The sequence below is a fragment of the Vulpes vulpes genome, chromosome 7, assembly GCF_048418805.1.
Source record: "Vulpes vulpes isolate BD-2025 chromosome 7, VulVul3, whole genome shotgun sequence".
Lineage (NCBI taxonomy): Eukaryota > Metazoa > Chordata > Mammalia > Carnivora > Canidae > Vulpes > Vulpes vulpes.
In genome coordinates this window covers 51,279,999-51,303,692 of record NC_132786.1, presented here as the reverse complement: position 1 = coordinate 51,303,692, position 23,694 = coordinate 51,279,999, and the positions used below count along the sequence as shown (strand labels likewise).

General features: G+C 45.1%; 1 pseudogene; it reads left to right on the top strand.

The window, feature by feature from the left end:
• Nucleotides 1-693: 693 nt before the first annotated feature.
• LOC112934785 (small ribosomal subunit protein eS27-like) lies at nt 694-22,152 on the top strand (annotated as a pseudogene).
• The last annotated feature ends 1,542 nt before the right edge of the window (nt 22,153-23,694 follow it).

The window sequence follows — 23,694 nt, the reverse complement described above, 5'->3', positions numbered from 1 at the left end:
TTAAAAAAAAAGAAGAAGAAGAAGAAGAAGTTAGTAGAAAATGTCCAAGAGTCCCCTTGTTGGAGCTTGTGGATTCCAAGGGTACAAACACCTGGCCCAGCTCATTCACTCCTCCGGCCCCACCTCCTCCAGCCCCTCTCGAGACACATTAGCTGGTGTTCACTGTCCTTCTCTCTCTCAGAACACAAGCTCCTGGCAGGCAGGAGTCTGCCTTTTCACCTCTGACTGTCCAGAGCCTGTCAGAGGCAAGTGTCTGTATATAGCAAGGCGCCCTGGAAATGTTTGTTGAATGAATGACTGAGTCATGTCACACTAAGAACTTCATGCTTTGGAAAGGGATTCGAGGGTGAGGTTAGAGTGGCAGGATGAGATTTTTCTGCAGTACTACCTCTCTGCTCCATCTGTTCTGGCCCAGATGAGGGGTTGATTTGGATGAAAGAGGGACTCCAGTGCTTCCAAAGTTTGTGTGGGACCTGCCATTCCCAACCATTCATGGGATTCCTTTGAATCCCTTACCATCCATTCATTCCGCCAATATTCCCAGATAACGAGCCAGATGACAGGCATTGCAGCAGCATCTCTGGCTCACACACAGGTGCAGGGAGGTGGTCCCCTTGAGTCTGGAGTGTGACCCACGAGCAATGTTTCACATCTAAGAAGTCACTTGTTCCTTCTGGCATTGATGACCACCCCATGAGAAGGTTCCCCCTCGAAAAGAACTGCCTGCACTCGTCCCCGGAAGAGAAGAGAAGCACAAGAAGCAGCGCCTGGTGCAGAGCTCCAATTCCTACTTCATGGACACGAAGTGCTCAGGATGCTACAAAATCACCGCTCCTTGGCCATGCACAAGGGATAGTTTTGTGTGTTGGCTGCTCCATTGTCCTTTGCCAGGCTGTTGGAGGAAAAGCAAGGCTTATAGAAGGATGCTCCTTCGGACAGAAGCAGTATTTAATGTGCCCTGGATCAAAATGAGTGGGAAACTATCCCAATAAACAGATTTTGGATTAATAATAATAATAATAATAAAGGAAATTACTTGTTAACTAATCGGATACATATGTACTGTGCGCTATGAATGCTCTGGACAGCTGAATATGGCCCCTCCTTAAAAGACGGTATATAAGCTTATAGGGAAGACAAGACATCACCTAATAACTAACCTAGAAGATGTGGGGAGTCCTTTAGGCCACGTACAGATTACAGGAGATGCCTGAAAGGGGATCAGGGCCAGCTATGGAAAAGAAAGCAATGGATGGATTTGGGAAAACATCTCTGAGAAAGTGATCTTTGAGCTTAGCCCAAGAAGTTGGGCAGGATTTGAATAATATTAATTTTAAATGGTTTATTCCTTGCCAGGAGAGTGATTCCAGATTGGAATTCTTTATCCTACTCCTTGACATTTTCTTATTAAAAATCCAGCTCACGCTATCAGATATTGAGAATAGACCTCCCTTATTTGAATTTTATCCCATGTGCTTTCAGCATTTGGTGAACGCAGTCATGACCCTTTACATAATTTGAAATTTATTCTTGTAAGGGTGGCAGTGTGAAGCTTTCAAACTGTTCTATAACCCTTATAATAAGCAAAAGATAAAGGTACTTTACTTTGCTTGCAGAATTCGTGCAACTCCTACTTGCACTTTTAACAACACTGAAGAAAACCATGGTCCTGGGGGCAAAACCAGGCAGATGCTAAGACCTACTATGGAAAAACAAAAGTACATTGAGAAAAGTAGAAGGAGATCTTTAATAGCCAGGAACTTAGTTTCATGCCAAAGAGATACTACAAAATATGAGATATAACAGTAATACATCATCATTTTGAAGCTCAAAACCAGAAAAGAATGGACTTTGAAAATGTATTCCAACAGTGTTTGCAAAACTTGAGGAATTTATAGGGAAATATTTTTTTTTAGTTCTCCCAGAACTTGTTCATGAGCCCCAATTTGAGAAAAAGTTGACTTAGGAAACATAAAGGCTTTTTCTGAAAATATCAAATGTAAATTATCTTGGTGAGTTTCATCTTTAGTAAGTGCTAATTTTAAAAACATCACTAAAACAAAACTACAAAATTAAAATCTTGCAGATGTGTAGGCATCTATGATTCCCAGTTGGAGAAACTCTCCATTTTAGAAAATTATAATTAAAACAAGGAGGATCTTTAACTGCCTGAGAAATAGTAGTTCCTATTGTCTTAAATGATGTGATATCCCCCCTAAAAATTAATCTTTAATTATAAATGGCTATACCTTATGGTAGAGACAGAATAGTAGAATCAAGGAAGTCTAGTTTTACTTAGTAGTTTATAATTTATATCCCACCTAACCTACTACTTCTTTAAAGAACCTAAATTTGGCTAAGACAATTAAAAATTCTGCAAAACAAGAGTGTTGCAAAAATTTTTATTGATTTTATTGATTTATCTCTTTCTCACAGAGCATGTACAACTTTAAAATTTTGAAGATTACATTAAAACATTGGTTTATGCTGCCATTTTTAATATCAAAGGCATAGTAAGTAAACTCTGTGCTTAAGTGAGCACTAATGTGCATTTTGTCCACGAGGCTAAATGAAAAATTACTATTAACCTACTTACCACCCTTGTGGAAAGTTAGATGGGCGTGGATGGGAAATAATATTAATTTTTCCCAGTCTGTTTTGCAGGTATGACTAGTGATCTGTTTCTGTCTGCCATCCCCACAGACTGGATGCTTGAAGAAGGCTTGGAAGGCATCGCCATATTCTACTCCTTTCTGGAAGCTTCTATTCATATTCTATTCCTTTAGAATTCATATTCTATTCCTTTCTGGAAGCAAATCCCTAGTGCATTGGGTTCTTCAGAGACCATTTTGCCACGAGCACCTGATGCAAGGCTTTGACCATGCAGCCTCCCCTTGACCAACACACCCTTTGCTCTGTGCTGGCTACATTCTTGAGAGCTCTGGTTGGCACTCCCTTGGCATTGCCTTCCTTGTTCTTAGCCCTAGATTCAGCACAGCCCTCACCTCTAATCCCTTGATATTTGTTTATTTGGTTTTGTATTCCTTGGAGCTGCCTCACATTAGAATTTCTGACCCCCTGCTCCTGTACAAGGACGTCTGCCTGGTGCCCAGGGATTCTAGAACTTTGCATTTGCTCATTCATGTTTGTGGACTAAACCGAGTGGGGTGGTAAGGAGAGGACTCGGACCTCAAATGGGGTATGTGTGTAACGTCCGGAAGGGTCTTTGTAGATCAACCTAAAAGAAAAAAAGGACAGCTGCTTCCTCGAAACAAGGTTGCAATTGATGGATTTTTTTGGTTAATTTTTTATTTTCTGGGCTTGTTTCATAAAAGTCATTAGAACAAAGATGATGGCCTGAAAAAAGTGTGGAGGAAGTGGTCCTGATTTTACTGAAGCTGAAAGATAACTGCGGAACTAGTCACCAGCCAGACCCCAGCCCTATCACCCAAGTGGTGGGTCCTCTCCCTCCTCAGCACCGTTTCCCAAATAACCAAACAGTATTTGACAGCAAGCAGGTAATTTATTCAGAGGCCAGAGGCGAAGAAGGGGAGCTCATGCTTTCAAGGCACCTGCTCCCCAAAAGTTCTCATGGTTGGGGTTTAATGAGGTTAGGGTAATTAAGGGGCTGGTATGCAAGCTGATGCAAACTGATGCAGGAGGTTTTGGGGGGTAGGGAGGAGGCTCCTGAGAATCAGAGTGCTGCCCCTTTTCTTCCTTTAAATGGGCACAGTGAGATCTGCTGCTGCCCTGGTAGGTGTGTTTTTTGTTATTACAATTAAAGTTAATGATCCCAAGGTCCTGTGAAGGGTTCACACTGCATCTGAACTGGATTAAACTGTCGAAAACTGGGTTATTAGGGCTTGTTTGGAACTTGTTAGCAAGTCCCTGGTGACTTCTCTTGCTCCTGCCCCAGGAGTCCGGAGGGCGCACTTGTCTTGGATGTCTCACAGGTTGCTTCAGCCCTGGATTGCCGTACACTGTGTGCCCTGATGGCCACTGTAAGTACCAGGGCTGATTAATTCACCCTCCCATTCATTCGTTCACCCATTCTTTCACCAAATTGAGCCATGCACCTGATACTGCACTGGTCCCCAGGGCAACATGGTGCAGCTGCCACAGCCTAGTGGGACCATGTAAGGAGGAAGAAAGGACAGGTGCAGCTGTCCCACAGACAGCAGCTCCTAACCCAGAACAGCAGGTCGGAAATGAGCTTCTTGGAAAAGAAAATATCCCCATTATAGGGAGGAGCAAGAGCAGCGAGTGGGGAGGGCATCCTGGCTGAGGAACCGGCAGGTGCACAGGCTGGGAGGCTAGGGGCCCCAGGGTGTGTCAGTGACTCTCTGGTGGGATCATCTCGGGCCCAGCCCAAGAATCTCCACGATCGTGAATATACCACAGAAATGAAGCAGCCACCGTGCTGTGTGGGTCGAATCATATGTCCATCCGTGGGGACCTCCAGGCACAGTCACCGGGGCAGCTCTAGGTCCGGTCACCGTTTGCTGCGGGACAGATATTGTTGATTGTCGTAGATCCTCAGCCTCAGCAAACCAACACCCCCACTCCCCATGTGACTTCGTAGAGTCCCCCTCCAGGACCAAAAGATCTCCAATTCCATTCATGTTTTCATAAAAACCAAACCCGTCAGACAGACTCCAACCACCTTCTGGAAAGGTGGGTCAGGAGGCTCTCCGAAGGGAGAGTTTGCAGTTTAGACTGAAACATAAGCAAATTTTGGAGTCTCTGCACTCAGGGACAAAATATGTGGAGTCTGCACTCATGGGGTGTCAACTGCCTGCCTCACACATGCGGTCCAAGGTTCTTTACAAGTTACTTCTGTTAAAGGGGAACCAGAACGGAACCCCAGTGGGGTGCCTCTTAGATGACCTGCATGTCCCCCTGGCTGTGGCTCACGGTGTGCTTTCCTGTTGGGATCCCTACACAGGCCTTGGACGTCTGGCCCCATGCCAAGCTGATGGATTTCAAACTTCCAGCAATGATAGAAATGTCACTTAAAATAATCCATCATCTATTAAGCTAGCACAATCTTTTTTCTTTCCTTCCTTCCTTCCTTCCTTCCTTCCTTCCTTCCTTCCTTCCTTCTTTCTTTCTTTCTTTCTTTCTTTCTTTCTTTCTTTCTTTTTTCTTTCTTCTTTATTTCTTTTTTTAAAATAGAATAAAGCACAATGCTGGCAGGACTTTAAGGAAATGAGTACATGCATACCCAGCTGGTAGCTCCTTACACTGCTTCTTCTCTTCCTTGAGAAAAACTGGACAATATGTAACAAGAGCTACAGAACTGTTTGACTCAGTAATTCCCCTTTGGGGAATATGCTACAAGAAAATAATGCCTAAGAAAAAAAACCTAATATGTACACATACATACACAGCAGTTGCAATTTAATATGGTGTAAAACTGGAAATGGGCCAGACACACAGAAAAGGGGAAATGACTGGGCAAATTATACAGTGATATGAAATAATCCGTGGCCATTCACAACAAGTACGTGGATCACATCAATGCACTCAGGTCTGAGTATCTCAGCAACGACAGAATGTAAAAGTGCCCTGTACATGCTGAGTGCGACTATATTCTTTAAAGTATGTCAGTATTCTATGAACATCAGAAGAAAACCTAAAAGGAAAAAGGTAATTTAAATGTTTATTGGGTTCTTTCTTTGTATAGCTACTCAAGTTCATCATTTAAAAAACACATTTTTAAAAAAGATTTTATCTATTTATTTATGTACGTGTTTATTTATTTATTTATTTGAGAGAGAGAGAGAGAGCACGCACGCTGGGGGAGAGGCAGAGGGAGAGGGAGAAGCAGACTCTCCACTGGGCAGGGAGCCTGCTGCAGAGCTGGGATCATGACCTGAGCTGAGGGCAGATGCTTAACTGACTGAGCCACCCCGGCGCCCCTAAAAATCGCATTTTAAAAAGGCAGATGGGAATGTGTCTCTTTAGAAGGAAAACAACCCAAACCTGGGAGCAATGCAGCCCTGTAGCCCTGGCCGGTGACAGCACTGAGAGGTCATCGAGCTGACATCGGCAATGCTGCTTGGTCTCTGACCTGCACGTCGTGCTTGCACACCTGCCTCAGACGGGATACACACAGCCCTTTGCTCTGGGCACAGGCCCAGGGCCACGGAAGCCACAGATCTCATTTCTGTTCCACATAGCGCTGGTGGAGATTAAGCAGATTAATGTCCAGTTTGATTTAGAATGCCACGATGTCCTCCTGTCATCCCAGACCATCTGTCTGGCTGGGGTGGCATTTGCTGCGCTGGAATGTAAAGAAGTCACACGCAAGGAAGCGAACAATGAGCAACAAGCCAATATTTAGGATATTTAGGGTCTAATAACTAAGAAGCATATGGGCTCCACTCCTGGTGCAAACTGGGACTTTCAGGAAATAGTCACCATCAATTCTCTTTTTTTCATTCTATTACTATTAAATTCCAATCCAAAGACTACTTTTGTGGTAACAGCTTTATTAAGATATAATTCATATACCATACAATTCCCCCATTTAAAATATAGAGTCTAGTAGTTTCTAATATATTCAGAGCTGTGAAATTATTACCACAATCAATCTTAAAACATCTTTATCACCCCAAAAAGAAACCTCATGCTCTTTAGCCATCCCTCCCTAATATCACCCCTAGAAGTAGACAACCACTAATCTACTTTCTATCTCTACAAATTGCCTGTCCTGAATATTTCCTGTAAGTGGATTCATACGATATGTGGTCATTTATTTGTATCTGGCTTCTTTCACTTAGCATAATGTTTTCAAGGTTCGTCCATGTTCTAGCAGGCAACCGTACTTTCCTTTTTATGGCCAAATAATATTTTATTGTGTGAATAGATCACCTTTTATTTGTCCATTCATCAGTTGATGAGCATTTGGGTATTTCTACTTTTTGGCTATTATTAATAATGCTGCTATGAACATTCTTGTGCAAGTTTTTATATGGACACGTGTTTTCATTTCTCTTGGGTATATCCCAGGAAGTGGAATTTCTGGATCATATGGTGACTCTACATGTAACCTTCCAAGGAACTACTAGACTGTTTTCCAAAGTTGGCCGCTCCCTTTTACATTCTCAGTGGTGCGCGAGGCTTCTAACTTCTCCAAAACTTGCCATTATCTATCATTTATGGTCTAGTCATTCTAGTGAGTGTGAAATGGTATCCCATTGTGATTTTGATTTGCATTTCCCTGATAGTGAATGATGCTGAGTATCTTTTCATGTGCTCATTAGCCATTCATAAATCCTCTTTGGAGAAATGTCTGTTCACTTCTAATCTTTTGCCCATTTTTAAGTCAGGTTGTCTTTTTATTTAATGAGCTGAAAGAGATCTTTATATATTCTAGATGCAAGTCCTTTATCAGATATGGGATTGGCAAATATTTTTCTCCCATTCGGTGGGCTGTCTTTTCACTCTCCTGATGGTGTTCTTCAAAGCACAAAATTTTAAATTTGATGAAAATCCACCTTATCTATCCCTTAGTTGCTTGAGTGCCAAAGACTCTTGAATGTGGTTGAACAGAGACATTCATTCTGTCCTGAAGTTTCTGAGGAAATTTAATTTCATTTAAAATTTCTGGATTCATCATATTATACATCCCGGTTCTGCATTCAGAAAGTTATAAACTCTATGAATATACTCCAGCATGATTCACTAGAATTCCAATTTACAATGCTCTGATTGGGGACCAGGCCACGTTGAGTGACGAAGAGTATATCCCTCCCTGGGAAGTCCCTGAGCTGACCTACATCACTGCTTCTCTAAGTAACTTTCCAGAATCTCCACAAGGACCAGAAGATATTGCAGTTCCCAAAATAAAACATGTATACTATTTGTTCCTGCAATTCTACATCTGGAAATCGATTCTGAAGACATCCTTACACAAGGGTAGCTGCTCAACCGTGTCCATTGCAGAATTACTTTGTAAAAGGGAAAACATTAAGCCTCATCTAAATCTCCATCCATAAAAGACTGACTAAATAAATTTTTAGTGTGGGAATCTCTGAAGCAGTTTAAAAAAAAAAAAAACAGACCTTTAAGTCTCGGCTAAGAAAAAATACCCACAATATATAGTTTATACCAAAAAAGCAGGTAGAAATACTACTTTATTTTTGTAAAAAAAAATTATTGGGCATTGTTGAAGATTAAGAGGATAATTGCATTGTGCAAAGGAAATACGGCTTTCGTGGTCTCTGTTTTCATAATTGATCAAACCTTCATCAGGTAACCCATCCCTCCAGCTGAGGGAGCAGAATTTAAATCATCTAGTTAACATTTCACTTTCCCCCAGCTTGGGTGGTCTTTTAATTTCAGCAGTGTCTATCCAGTAAATAAGTCAACTAAAGGGGGATCCCTGGGTGGCTCAGCGGTTTGGCGCCTGCCTTCAGCTCAGGACATGATCCTGGGGTCCCGGGATCGAGTCCCACATCGGGCTCCCTGCATGGAGCCTGCTTCTCCCTCTGCCTGTGTCTCTGCCTCTCTCTCTCTCTCTCTCTCTGTATCTCTCATGAATAAATAAATAAAATCTTAAAAAAAAAAAAAGGCAACTCAAGGGTCAAGTTCCAGGAGAGACATTCCTCCCAGCCCTTTCTTCCTGCCCATGTTGGCTCCTGGGTGCAGGGGAAAGGTTACGTCCTCCTGACCTTGGGGTTGAGGCCCACCATGGAGGTCCCCTTCTTCATTTCTGCTACAGGGTAGATGTTTCCATCCTTGGGGTGTACTGGATGCTCTTCCTGGAGTGAGGGCAGTCTGCACCTCCCTCCAGACACCCCCTGGCTTCAGGACTTGGCACACCAAGGATGCCTGGGCTCTCCTCTAGGTATGATCGGGGCCTGGAAGCCCTTTCTTGCTGTCTCACTTCGCCTTTTGCCAGGGTTCTGGATGTACTTCCAGGTCTTATTGGGATCTCAGGGAGTGTGTGGCAGGAGAGACCCTCACATCTCCCATGCTGACTGGATCCCCTGCCTTGGGAACCATGAGATCTCCTGGCTTTCTTCCACTCCCCTTGCAGGAGCCAGGAGCACTGCCTGGACTTCCTCCGCAAGCCCTCTCTCACCTGCCATGCACTGTTACCACTATGATAGTTCGTTGCCCACAGGGGCTGGTTTCTTCCCTGGGCTGCAAAGGGCCTTCTGCATTCACCCCTCAGCCCTCCCCTCCTGCCTTTCAGCAGGGGTGGGAACCCAAGCACACCTACCAATGTCTCCTGCCACTTCTCCTGCAAGCTTCAGGAGGGCTGGGCTGGTCGTCCTCCTCATGTATTCCCCAAGGTATCTCATCTGCACGTGGCAGGAGCTCAGCAAGTATCACTTTAATAAATACAAAAAACCTCCAGTGAGGGTGTTGAGGAGGGGGCCAGATGGACACTTCCCTTCTTTTCCTTTCTGGTTCTGACTTTCTCCTGGCCACGGGCAGCTCTCAGCTTCCCCAACCCTGGAGCCCTGGTGTGAACAGAAACAGAGAAGAGAGTCCTCCATGAAATGTTACTCCTATTGTATTAGTGTGCAAATGTGATGATGACTATGAGTTTGCTTGTATGCACAAAGAAAATGTTCAAAAGGACGCCCCAGAGAAGTTATCCTAGTGGTATGTGAATTTCAGGAGGAGCATGGGGGAAAGACATAATTTCCTTTATAATGTTCACTATTAGAACATTTTAAATGAGCAGGTTTACTTTTTGTCATTTTGGAGGCTGTTGGTTCGGGGAAGCTGCAGCTGGGCTAGCTAGAAACAGGGAATCCTGTGCAGTTGGCTGGGGGGGTACATATCTGGCTTTCTCTGGTTGAGCCTAAGTCAGAAGCAGAGACAAAAATCAGGGAAATTATCAGTTATTAAATCCTGGCTGTATGGGGCTGATGGCAGGGGTTATTGTTTGGCTTCCTGGACCAGGGCTAGAGATAGCTGCCTAATTGATGGAGAGCAGGCTGGCTTCTTGGGCTGGTTACCACAGATAATGGGTTGGCTTCCTGGGCTGGTTACCATAGATAATGGGTGAGTTTCCTGGACTGGTTACTGTAGATAATGGGTTGGCTTCCTAGGCTGGTTGCTGCAGATTGTGGCTCTGAGTTCTATTTTTATTTACCGTCTGGCTGTTGTCCATTTGTGTATTCAATATCTCAGGCTTGACATAGAAAATTATGATATTTATACAACACACTAGGGCAAGAAAAGGTATCTGCTCAGCTTGGAGGCTTCACGTCCTGCCTGTCACCCCTAGGGCTGGTGGGAGTGTACATTGTCGTCGGTGCATCTCACCCAGGCACAGTTCTCCTTAACCCCCCTCAGCCTCAGCTTATAGACACATGGAGATCCTCATTCTCTCTTGCAGGGCAGTTGTAGGGATTAGATGGAATAATGTATGTAAGGCGCCTGTTACAAACAAGGTATTAAATGATGGGAGTCCACTGTCTGTTGGGTGTGTGGCTACTACCACCTTCAGTGTAATTCATGCTATAATTGATCCTCAATGTGAAAAAGAATTATCACACAGACTGTCAGCAGTTCACACAGTATGAATCAACTGGACCTTAGAATTTGCAGACCAGGAGTCCAAAAACAGAGACCATGTGCTCAATTTGGCTTTCTCAGTGTTTCTCTAAAATCAAGACAACATTTACAATTGCAGAGAATCAGGGGCCCCTGAGTGGCTCAGTCAGTTAAGTGTCTGCCTTCGGCTCAGGTCATGATCCTAGGGTCCTGGAATCAGCCCCGCATCAGGTTCCCTGCTCAGCATAGAACCTGCTTCTCCCTCTCCCTCTGCTTGTGCTCTCTCTCTCTCTCTCTCTGTGTCAAGTAAATAAAACCTTAAAAAAAATAAAATTGCAGAGAATCCACATTAAAAAAATTTTTTTTCTGGCTTCTGTTGGAGATCCAGAAGGCTTCCTGATAGCCGTGGGCCACACTGCCCCACGGCTGCCATCAGCGGTGCTTCGATATACACGGACAGCTTCTCATACCTTTCACCACTTCCCCTCGTCTGGTCCAAATCCTTCCACCACATCTACCGGGCTTTTATTTCAACTAGAAAAGCTTTAACACATCATTTTACTTGCGTCTCATAAATGAATACCTTCTTATTCCTGTTTTATATGGCCAATAGCTTCATTTTCTATTAAAGTAACTATAAATAACAAGTATTTTAAAGTATATGTTATCCCACTTTTTGGTCCCTCTTTAATGATATTTTGGCCCTGGAGAGCCTAAGGTATGTTCTGCTGGTAGAGCAGCCACTCTGTTGGTAGTGCCCGTTAGGATTGAAGGTCAGGTCCTAGCCTGGTTGCCTCTCGGCGAGCAAGGAAGGAGAAGGGATGAGCCTCAGGGCAGAGAGTCACAAGCCCCACAGACGTGTGGTTAGCTATATTTATTTGTAGGTGTAAAGACCATTTCTACATGTTTTAAATGAAAGTGAAGTGTATCTGTATTGGTTTTCTTATACCTGGCCCATTTTACTCCTTCGCGCTACCTGCCTGACCCCTACGGGCATCTGAGTTTGTCATCTCGCTGTCAAAGTTTGTGTGGGCTTGACTCAGAGGCAGATGCCAGCCGAGGACGGTTTAGAGGGATGTGTGTGAGCCTACAGCCACTGCTGATTTGTGCAAATCCCTGGTCAAGGGGAGATAAGGGAGGAGTAACTTGCTGAGTGGAGCGGAAGCCTTCACACCAGACAAGGTCAGCGTTGGTAGTTAGTCATTTAATGGAAACAGTCCCAAAGTGGAGAATCGTGAGAAATGATACACACTCATCTTAGTCAGTCAGATCATTTCACTTTCAAAGACATAAATACACATTCATCCACTCACCTTGGGACGTCAGGCCAGGCTGTTGAGGAGACTGTGGTCTGCTGACCAGAGCAACTCTGACTTTTGTGCAGAAACCACACCGGAATGTGGTACCCAGCAAGTCTGCTCCTTAGAGTGCAGTGAAAACTTAAGGCACTTGAGCATTTCAGGTGCAGAAGACGTCGAGAGTCTTATGGCTTTCCCCTAATCTCCTTTAGTTGTTTCACCAACACCTAATACAGGAGCAGTCTGGAGGTACCTTTATCAATTTTTTCCAAAGCATTCAAACTAGTTTTCATCGAAACAAACTTTATTCCCACTCATATTTAATCAGTTTCTGTGAGATATAGATAAATCAAAACCAAAGAGGGGTGTTGGGGTGGCTCAGTTGGTTAAGCATCTGCCTTCGGCTCAGGTCACAATCCCGGGGTCTTGGGATTGAGCCCCACGTCCAGCTCCCTGCTCAGCGGGAAGTCTGCTTCCCCCTCTCCCTCTGTCTGCTGCTCCTCCTCCTTATGCTCTCTCTCTCTGTGTCAAATAAATAAATAAAATCTTTTTTTTTTAAGTATGGTAAAATAAATCAAAACCAAAGAGAAAAGACCCAACCAGGTTTAAGAAGAAACATCGCTAACTCAAGGCAAGTGCCACCCAAGTGGGGAGAGTCCAACTCCAGGGAGCAGCCCATGGGTTGCACCTGCTGCGTGGAGCACCCCCGGGCAGGCCTCCGAGGGGCCAGGGAGGGCAGCAGGGAGAGCTTCTGGCCGCCCGTCTGTTTTTAGGGGCGCGGGGCAGAGTAGTGCCGTGGGAAAAGCCTTGTCCTAGCAGTCAGGACACCTGCCCCTGACTTTGGTTCGTTCCCTAACCCTGAGACGAGAAGGAAACCTTTTGGATTCTCTGGTCCACCCCACCCACCGCGCCAATCCAGGGGCTGCCAGAGAATCACACGGGGACACGGCCTACTTCGCTGAGGGACAGAAGCAGTTGGAGGCCCCACGCGCTCCCACCGTGGGACCGACCCACCCCTGTGCCAGGTAAGCAATTGCAATTAAGCCCACTCTCTCAAAGTCAAGACGTGGCCTTTCTTCTTTTTTGTAATGGGACAGAAGCCAGTGGCTGAAGATCCCACAGAAAATAGTAAAATTGCTTTGGGGCTTAAAAAGTGAAGCATGAATGTCCTTTTCCCTTCATGTTATCCAGACAGAAATGTGGGTCACACTTGACCACACTTGGGGCTTTATTATATTTATATGTGGGCAAACTCCTCATTCTTTCATGCAGATCAAACACTGGCTGTCAATCAGCTTTCTCTCTCTCTCTCTCTCTCTCTCTCTCTTTCTCTCTCTCTCTCTCCCCTTCCCTGGTTGCTATGTGCTTTTTCATGGTACAAAGTAATACAGCATCATCTTTTTTTAATGTAGAAACAATAAGTGAAGGGATGAATGAAAACAAAGAAAAATCATCTGTAATCTTACCACAGACCAAGAGCCATTCTCAACACTTCTGGGGGTTCTCTCACAATGATTTTTTATGCCTAGATATACGCATACACGGTTCTCTTACCAAAAAAAAAAAAAAGGGACAAGAACACAAATTTTTTTTTGCCACCCTCTTGGTCCTATAACCTGCATGAGTATCTTTCCATGGTTGTGCCAGATACCATCTGCCTGCCTGTGGTGTGTTGAATGCCTCCCCTCCCAAAAAATACGTCTGCCTAGAACCTGTGAACATGAGCTTATTTGGAACATGAGCTTATTTGCATATGTGATTAAATTGATGATTTCAATAGGGATTTGTCCTGGATTAGCTGGTGGGGCCCTGAATCCAGTGACAAGTGTTCTCAGAAGAAGAGAGAAGAAAGGAGAAACACAGAGGAGGAAGCCCTATGAAGGCAGAAGCATAAATTTGAGTGCCGAGCCTACGAGACAAGGAACACAGAAGATTGCTGGTGGAAGCTGGGAGAGGAGCTTGGATTGGATTCTCCCTCAGAGCCTCCAGAAGCAACCAAGCCTGTGGACACTTTGATTTTAGACATCTGGCCTCCAGAACTTCAAGAGAATAAATGCTCGTGTTTCAAGCCACTGAGTCTGTGGCAATATATCATGGCGGCCACAGGAAACTATGCTGCTCCTGCAGACACGCACTGTCCATTCTTCTCACCCCTTCCCATCTGGGTCTGCCCTGTATGGACGCCACCCACAGCACCCATTACCTTTGCTGCTGTTTTTACCTGAGTCACAGGAGCCTGAGCTGGAGACCAGAGAGAAAGGGCCTCCAGTCTGCAAGGGTCCCTTGGGGTGGCCATGTTCTTGACCAATGCTCATTGCTCCCCTCAGGGCTCCCCACAGCAGTCTCTGCCTCCAAGTTCTGGTCACCCCTCCCTACACATCCCTCTGGGGGATGGCCAAGGTTGGTACCAGTTCTGCTTGCTGGGAGTTCCTGCACTGTCCCTGTGGTTCCCGTCTAGCTCATTGTGTGGTTCTGCCATTAAAAAAAAAAATGTATTTATAACTCACAAATTAATTGAACCAATCCTTTATTATTATGCATTTTGGTGGTTCTAGTTTTTTTTTGCTTTTATTAAAAAAAAAAGTCTCCGTGGGCATCTTTGTAGTCCCATCATTTGACACGGACATGATTATTTAAGATAAATTTCTAGACATTTCTTTGAACAAATACTTTTAAATTATTAACAATTTATTTAATATTACTATCTATCTAATATTAGGTATAATTAATCAGTATTTAATATTAATTATTCATTAATGATTTAACTCTAAAGCGTTTGACACACGGCACAAAACTGCTCCTCCTGAAATGTTGTAGCAACTTACACTCCCACCAGGAGCATAGGAGAATACCTATTTCCTAGCTCCAGCTCTAATCAACCTTGTTGGATAAATAAAACCCCAAGATCGAGTGGTCCCAGGTCTGCTACTAAATGCAAAGCTGTGCGTTATGAACGTGAGGACAAAAGAAATTAGCTTTCGGAGCGGTGACTAGAGCCTCCTGAAGTGGAAAAGCATCTTAAATAAGAGAAAAACAGAGCCGCCTCTCCTACAGGGTTATCAGGAGCTTGTCTGGAATAGTTTGTAATGAATGGTTTAGGTCAATGAGAGGGTGATTCCAATTAAGGAATTTTAGTCGAGAGGGGAAGGCAGCTGCCGGCTTGAGAAAGTGAATGACCATTATTGTCTGAGATTAAAGCAGCAAACCCTTCAAATAGAGAACGCATTGTTTGGAAGAACTGATTAAGAGCACGTCTGCAAATGGATGTCAGCGTATATAGAGGGGTTGTTCTAACTATAGAGTTTGTGATTTACTCCACGACACTGACCTTATCTTGAGTGAGTTATGATATTTCCTGGGTCTCAGCCATGAGATCTCTCATTGGGCTGACCTCATTGTGATAAAATAATCAGAGTTCAGGTTTGTCATCGCCATCTATCCAGGCGTACCCAGGAAAAATAATAAACAAGTAACTGGGTAACGCTTGGATGTAATCTCACTAGGAGGCCCTGCGGTGAGACTGTGGGAATGCACCAGAGTGAACTAAGAATCCATAATCCATTCTGACATCTCAGAACCATTCTCTGCTATTTAAAGACCAATTCTACCTAAAATCGAAATATACCTATTGTAAGCTCACTTCATGTTTCAAGAGGCCTCACAAGACGATCTGGACCATGAGAGGCTGGGAGAGTTCAGAAAAGAGCTGTGACAGAGAGGGTCTGTCTCTGAGCCACCAACACGAGACCTGGGAGGTTGTTTAAAATCCCAATGCAGCAACTTGTTCATCCATGGTTACTCAAGACCTACAAGAAATCAAGACATGGGGAAAGATGTGGAAAATAAAACTCACCACCCTAAAGACCCCCCCCCCTCAGGTGTGAGTCTACCTTGAGTTAACATGACCCATGGTTTAAAAAAAAAAAAAATGACCCATGGTTCTTCTTGTCTCCTGTCAAGCCTTCTCCTCTTCAATACTCAAGTCTATGTATCTTCCAACCAACTTCCCTTCCCTCCTTTCCTGCCTCCTTCCTTCCTTCCTTTTCCAGAGGTTTTATCCAATAGCCACTCTCCTAGGGAAACTAGAGGAAAGCCCTGCTGGAGCCCAGTTGCCATCTCAGCTGCCACCTGGGTTGGTTCCTGCCATTCATCTTTATCGCCTCTCACTTTGTCCCACCTGGATCTGAGTGGTGGCCCATCAGAGCCGGGAAGGGAGCAACAAACGAGCCACTGATGGTTTGTGGCTGGGACACCAGCACATGTGGGAGGAGTCTCTGGCAATTTTGGTCTGAAGAACATCTGGACTAGAAAGAGAAGGCACTTTTTTCTAAAATATTGGTGTTTGAGTAGCAGGAATAAGGGCAAGTGGGGCTTATTATATCCCAAGAAAATGAAATAATTTCTGCCTCCCCCTACAATCTACAATTATTTACCTCGAAAGGAAAAAATTGGCAAGAAGTCAAAGGAACAAGAGGACGCCAAAGAGAAAGAGCAGCGTATCCCAGGCCCATCCTGCCGCTTCCACCCGCCTCCCTGCGGGCACCATATATTGGCGTCAGGCTCCTGAGAGCAAGGGGCTAGGCGGGTGATACAAGTTTCTAGTTTCTCCTGACCTCGTCCTCTCTCAAGAAATAACATCAAGATGTCACCCACCATTGTGTTTATTTACCCATTTATTCACTCAGTCCAGTGTGCTATTTAAAAACAGGAGCTCAGAAAAATAAAAATAAATAAATAAAAACAGGAGCTCGGGAGTCTAACTGCCTGGGTTCAAATCCTGACCCCAACACTTACTAACTGAATGACTGACCTTGCAATGTTCCTCACACTTTCTCTGCTTTAGTCGTCTCTCTATAAAATGGGGTTATTATGAGTCCCCACCCCATAAGGCTTTAGGGACGACTGAGAAAGATAAGGCAGTAAAGGACTTAAGAATAGTGCCTGATACATGGTACACGATGTGTCTCATTAGCTAAGAAATGTTCATCAAGCACCTACTATGTTCCAGCACCAGGGACTCTGTGCTTTCTCTCAGCCTACTGGATGACAGATAAGAAAAAGACACGAGGTGGCCAGTGCAGCCACCAGAGCTGGGAGTGGGGAGGGTTGGGTACCAAATCAGTCAGGGGTGGAGGAAGAGGGTCAGGCAAGACTTCCCAGTGGGGGGATGACCTGTCCACTGAATTCCTATGACAAATAAGTCTTGACTAGAGGAAGCAGTGTGGACAGAAGGAAGAGAGCTCCAGAGAGCAAGAGACATTTGCTGGTGGCTCTTTCCGGTGAAAGCAGATCATGTGAGACCCTTGCAGGGCAGAGAGGATGCTGCTAAACCATGGAGGGTCTTTGCTGTCCTCCTAAGGAATTAAATTTCATCCTGAAAGCCAAGGGGAAGCTCTGAAGGATTTTAAACCAGCCGATCCCCCGGAAGGGTTAACCAACCAGCACCCCACCGTCCACCTCATCTTTATAGTGCATCCGAAAGAAAACTTGTTTTTTTTTTTTTCTTTTGTCATCTCAAAGATATTTGTAGTGATGCTTTTCTGGGTCTTGAATTGTGGCCAATTTTTCCTGAAGCAGTAGTTAGGATTTCATATAGGCAACTGGCTAGATAATAAATGCTTGCTCCCTCGAGAATTTTTCCCCATTTCTTTTCTCATTTTGTGCAATCATTTCCGAAAAGGGCCTGCCAATTGTATTTCTTCATCTGAGGTCCCTGATGTGGGTGGACACACGGCGGGGCCTTTTGCAGTGTTTAGGGCAAACCACTTGACTGAGCTGTCAAGTCAGTGCGAGCATAATCAGCAGATTTATTTGAGGAAATGTATTTATGGTACTAAATGGCTGTTCTAAATGGGGCTATTATCTGGCCTTTTTGCTATTGCTATAAATGTCCCTCCAGAACGTGGATACCCACAATAAGTTCATCAAGCTTCCCGGACATGACTTTGAGACAATATTTATACTGGTTCCAGTCAATGCACATACATGCTCTTGGGTAATTCCGGTCCTGTTTCTTGAATGTGTTGACACAAACTCAATGCTGGATGCTCTATTAAATGTTTTCAGGGCAATCAGAGACAGAAAGAGGGGAAAAAACAGAGATTTGTTGCATAATCAATGGCACCTAGGGGTGGCAATGCAACTCTAAATTATTCATAGCTTGGAATAAGCTGAGGAGAAATTGTAACTATACATCCTGGGGCCACTTAGAAGAGACTACCTTGGGGATCCTTGGGTGACTCAGTGGTTTAGCGCCTGCCTTTGGCCCAGGGCATGATCCTGGGGTCCTGGGATCGAGTCCCACATCCAGCTCCCTGCATGGAGCCTGCTTCTCCCTCTGCCTGTGTCTCTACCTGTCTCTCTTTCTCTGTGTATCCCATGAATAAATAAATAAAATCTTTAAAAAAAAAAAAAAAAAGAAGAAGAAGAAGAAGAAAAGACTACCTTTCTCCGGGACCTGGGGAGAAGGACCCTAGGCAGGAATGGCCAAGGAATGGGGTGGAGGGGTAGAGAAGGAGCTGGGATGTTTGATTGTTCATTGCAAGTCAGTACCCATTCTGAGAGTGCTGTGGGGGCCTCTGTGGGCCTCACACATTCCTCACATTATGGTGTTATTGGTGCTTTGGGAAATGAGAGAGAGCCTTGTCTAGGGTGAACAAAGCAGTGTGTGGAGAGCGAGCAGCCTTAAGTGAGAAGATGGGACAGGTCACCCAGATTCAGTAAAAGCAGTATGTACAACAGATGACCATGGGAATATAAACTCATACCCCTACCTCCACATCTGGGGGCCTGGGGGTGGGGGGGTGTCATCAGAAATCTTGTTGAGGCCAAAAACATCCTATAACCAGAGCATGGCATAGGCTCTTGAGTGAATGTTCAGATATTTTTTTAAAACATGATTACAGAAGGCTGGGGGGACCTGGGGGTCTCCAGGCAGGTGACACAGGGTTGCAATGATGCATTATTATGTGTATGGATCAAAAGGGAAAAAGCCTTTGCGATTCATCATTTCCAGATTTGCTGTTCTGAGTCTTCATCGGGCCCCAAGTCAACTCACAGCTCTTGATGCATTTTTATTTCTTTGGCTTTTTTAAATTGCTTTTCAGGGTCCTTTTGTTTGCCACAAAGGAGAGAGCCTATAGCAGACACAATTCCTTCTTTTTAATTCCTTCAATTAATGAGGTGCTAGTTTCTTGTGTTCTCTAATTGAAGCCATTTTTCCTCCTTTCACGAGAGCAACACATAATTGTCCCATATATGGAGAAAGGCCAAACGGGAACCAACAATTACATTGTTTTCAAAATGGAAGTGGTTTTATTGGCTTTTAACACTGTAAAGGGGATTTTTTTAAAGAAAACTTTTTTAAGCCAGACAATACAGAAACCTAAAGAGGAAAATAAAAATACCTGGTCTCCTACCACGCACCTTTTTTATTTTACAAAAATCCCACAATAGATGGTGTACAGTCATGTAATTGGCTTCGTTTTTTCCACGGCTCTATGTCATGACTCTTTCCATGTCATTAAATACGGAACATTATTTTTTTCCCTTTATCTCTATTTTTTTCTCATATTTTTATTTATTTATTGGCACATCATTTTAAACGGTTGCATAGTATTCTATTGAATAGATTCCTTTAATTTATTTAGCTAATCTCTCATTTTGAGACATTTTAGAAGCCATCAAGAGATAAAGGGCCTTTTACTGACACTTTTGCACACTTGTCTGTTTCCTGGGGATCCATCTTAGAAATGGGGACTTTTCATAATTCATGACTACATGCTTGAGTACTTCCTCACATACATCTCTCTTGACACTGCAATTAGAGCAATAATCAAGACAGACCCTGTCCCTCCTTCAGAGTCATTAGTCTGGTAGAGAAGCTGTGTGTTAAACAAGGAATGCAAATAAAGCATGGTTAGCATGAAAAGGACGTGCCTGGGAGCACAGTGAAGTCAGGGAAGTTTGGGCAAAGGACAATACAAGGGACGAACTTCAACTTGTGGGCAATTTGCTGGAGGCGTGAAATTTAAGCATACCTTTGCAAACTTAAGCAATTAGTAGTTCGAAATCATACACATGTGAAGGTAACATTGCTAAGTGTCTTCTTACACGTGGTTAGGACAACAGAAAAGTAACCGGAAACCCAATAATATACAATGAATTGCTATGAACACAACAATGAGAAGCAGTTTGGCCTCTGGATTGGCTAAGATTAAAAAGGACGTGGGTGCACAGGGTTGCCTGTGAAAGGAAGGGCACAGGCGCTTGCAAACTTGCTAGAGGGAGGATCCATTAACGCAAGGTTTCTGAAGGAGCAATTAGCTAAGATGGAGCAAGAGCTATTTTAAAAGTGCCCATCCTGGGCATCAGGGTGGCTCAGTGGTTGAGCATCTGCCTTCGGCTCAGGTCGTGATCCCGGGGTCCTGGGATCGAGTCCTACATCGGGCTCCCCACAGGGATCCTGCTTCTCCCTCTGCCTATGTCTCTGCCTCTGTCTTTCATGAATAAATAAATAAAATATTTTTTTTAAAGTGCTGATCCTTTGAACCAAAATACTCTGTATTTTCCTCATGAAAACACTAACCATGCTTCCTTCCATCCATGAGGGGGCTGCTCTCAGCCCTACTTGCCCTGGATAATACCCATCCCTGCTCCAGGGAGCTCGAAGGAGGGCTTCTCAGGAATGCATACTGGTTCCTGACCTTGCTGCACAAAATGCATCCATGCAGCAGGCTTTGGGTGGACGGAAGGAGGGCAGGAACAGGGCAAGGGATTTAAATAATGATCCTGTCTAGAGGAGCCTGAGGACGTTGGTAAATCCCACAACAGGCTTATTTAACCATTGCTGGGCTGTGGGCCCGTGAGCCATTGCAGTTTTGGAAATCAATCTGAGCAATAAAACGCCATCCCCTTACTTGCTCAACGAATAGTTATTAAGGTCCTCATTTGTGCAAGGCTCCCGCGTCTGAGGGGCCAAGTGTGCCCATATCGTTACACAGAGATCACAAGTTATTGCATATTCCAACTATTCTCACGTTGAGAGCTGCAGACCCCACTTCTGGCAGGTGGGCTTGGCTATACCTCTCTTCAGGGTGAATCCCTCTTGGAAAACCAGCCCTGGGAGAAAAAGCACGTGGGGAGTGGGCCTTGCCCCCATATCCGGGGGGAGACCAGCTCTGGGTGACCTGCACTGAGTTGCCACCCATCACCAGAGAGCAGCCCTGGCGCCCGTGGAGCTGATCTGTCCTACGGGCTAAGAATTCCACCACCGGAGGACCAGAAATCTGTCTTCGGGAAATCTGATTCTGGATACCTCTGGTATTTCCTGTAGCTGTGTTCTTTCTTGCTTTCCTTTGTCAGCGACCTTCCAAACATGCCAGCTTGTCTCCTTTGTACCAAGAGACACCAGGAAGAGAAAGAGGTTTTCCTTGGGGGGAGGGGGGGTTGGAGGGGCTCCCCCACAGTATTAGCTCAGGACTCAAAGCCACACGACTCTAGGGCGATATTGCCTCTTTCTGCACATAAGGATATTCTCTCACTTTTTCTTCTTCTCGTCCTCCTCATCCCTTCTCTTCCTCTCTAAGCAGAAAAGTGGCCAGAACTCTTGAGGCCTCATGAAGAAGCTCTGCAGAATTGAAAGCTTGACCCTGACCCCCGGGGGCCTGCCACCCAAGGGAATCATCCTCTCATAGGGCACAGGGGGACTTCTAACACTGTGGGGGTTTGTGTGTGTGTGTGTGTGTGTGTGTGTGTGTGTGTGTGTGTGTGTGTTGGTCTTTTCTTCTTTCTTTTCTTCCTTCCTTTCTTTCTTTCTTCCTTTCTTTCTTTTTCTTTCTTTCTTTCTTTCTTTCTTTCTTTCTTTCTTTCTTTCTTCTTTCTTCTTTTTTTTTCTTTTTTTTTCTTTAGCTCTTCCTGAATGTTTACACTTCCATAGGAGAATTATATCCTCCTTTGATTTAATGGTAGCATAGCTTTTTCTCCCAAGGCAAGAAATCCCTAGCGATCGGGCCCAGTGAGAAAACAGAGGCCGTTCTAAGGTGCCCCACAACCTGGACGCTGAGCAGCATCTGCAAGGGCAGCGTCTCTGGTGCTTTAATTAATTTTCACTGTAGTTTCTGTACTATTGTATCTTCCTAGTGTTTTTGTAAGTGAATTTTTCATGGATGATTGGGCTATTTGTGTCGCTCACTCTGACAGGAAAGAGTTGGGTCTTGGTCTGCGCAGGAACCTCACGGGGCCCCCAGCCCGAAGCCAGTCACTGCAAAGAGAAACCCACTGGGCCATTGGTTCTAATGGCTCGACTGACAGCCACCGAGGCCGGCGAGGATAGCTGGGATGGGGAACATCAAGCCACAGCTCTGGGGTTTGCCGTCAGGGCTGGAAACTGATTGTGGGGATTTAGAAAAAGAGCCAATGGTGTACAGGTTACTGTAGCTTGACAATCCTCATGATTGATTTTTAATTTTAATTTTATTTATTTTTAAAAATTTTATTTATTTATCCATGAGAGACACAGAGAGAGTTAGAGACACAGGCAGAGGGGGAAGCAGGCTTCTTTCAGGGATCCCAATGTGGGACTCGATCCAGGACCCTGGGATCACATCCTAAGCCGAAGGCAGACGCTCAACCACTGAGCCACCCAGGTGTCCCTGACTTTTTATTTGTAGTCTTTTAAAACTTGCTTCCACTGTGAACCCCTTGGGGACGGCGGACCCTCTTAACGGTGTTACACAACCAGCAGACAGCCAGAGAGCCAGCTCCTGAAATTATTTAAAACCAATCTCACTGCCACGTTCCCTCAGACCAAATCCAGAGCAAATACCTGCATTCTTTGCTCTTTGTCACTAAAGGTCAGAGTACACACCAGATGCGGGAAGCCAGCCACAGCAGTGCAGTTTGGAGCTGAAATGTGGTCTGTAGTCGGGCAAAAAGGAGAATACAACCCCCATTACAAGTTTGCTCACTGATTTTTGAGAGCTTGGAGTTGGAATCCTTACCCAGAGTAACAGAGACTAAAGGGATGAAGGAAACAGCAAGCCGGAGGGCCCACTTCATGTCTGAGACTTACTGGCTCTGCAGGTCTGAACTCTGTGAGCAGGTCTGGCTCATGGTGACTCAGTTTCTCTCTGGCAGAAAAAAAGGAAAGGGGGCGGGGCAGACTCACCACTCATGCCACCCATTTTTCTGGGGTCCCTCTGTGGCTAGAAAGTGTTTTAAGTGCAGTGGATCCAATTGTGAACGAGACAGATGAAGGCCCTCCTTTCTTGGCCGTGTTGGTGATCCTGAGAAGTGAACAGCTGATACTACCCCTGCCACAGCTATTCTAGAACGGGGGAGATACCCCATGCCAGGGCCCCACACTGATCAGGGATTCGGGCAAGTCTTCTGGGTTGAAACCTAAAGCCTGAATTGGGACTTCGGGGGGTTGGCCAGGAGTTGGCAGGGAAAATGTTCCATATGCAGAGGAGAGGACTGTGGGTGGCCCAGGCCCCAAATCTGCAGTCCTATTGGATGCAGGATGGACCAGCCATCCTTGCCTCATCTGAGATCCTCCCAACACTCAGGCTCCAGGCTGGCAGGGCACTTGGCTGTGGGCGGGAGCCCCAGTGCCCTTGCCCTTGCCTGCAGTGGGTCCTAGGTGGGCCCTGCCAGCTAGGGGAGTGGGGATCAGTCCCAGGGGAGAGGGGGACACACCTGAGGGAGGGGGGTGCTGGATGTGGGAGGGGAGCCGGCAGGGAGACAAGGGGTGTCCCTATGAGCTGGGCAGTTAGTGGTGACCTGATAGCAGGAAACCTTAAAAGTTCTGTGGTTCTGTTAGTTGGTTTGAGGGGCCATTTGACATGAGGGATTTGGTTTCTCTGTTAAGCCCGTA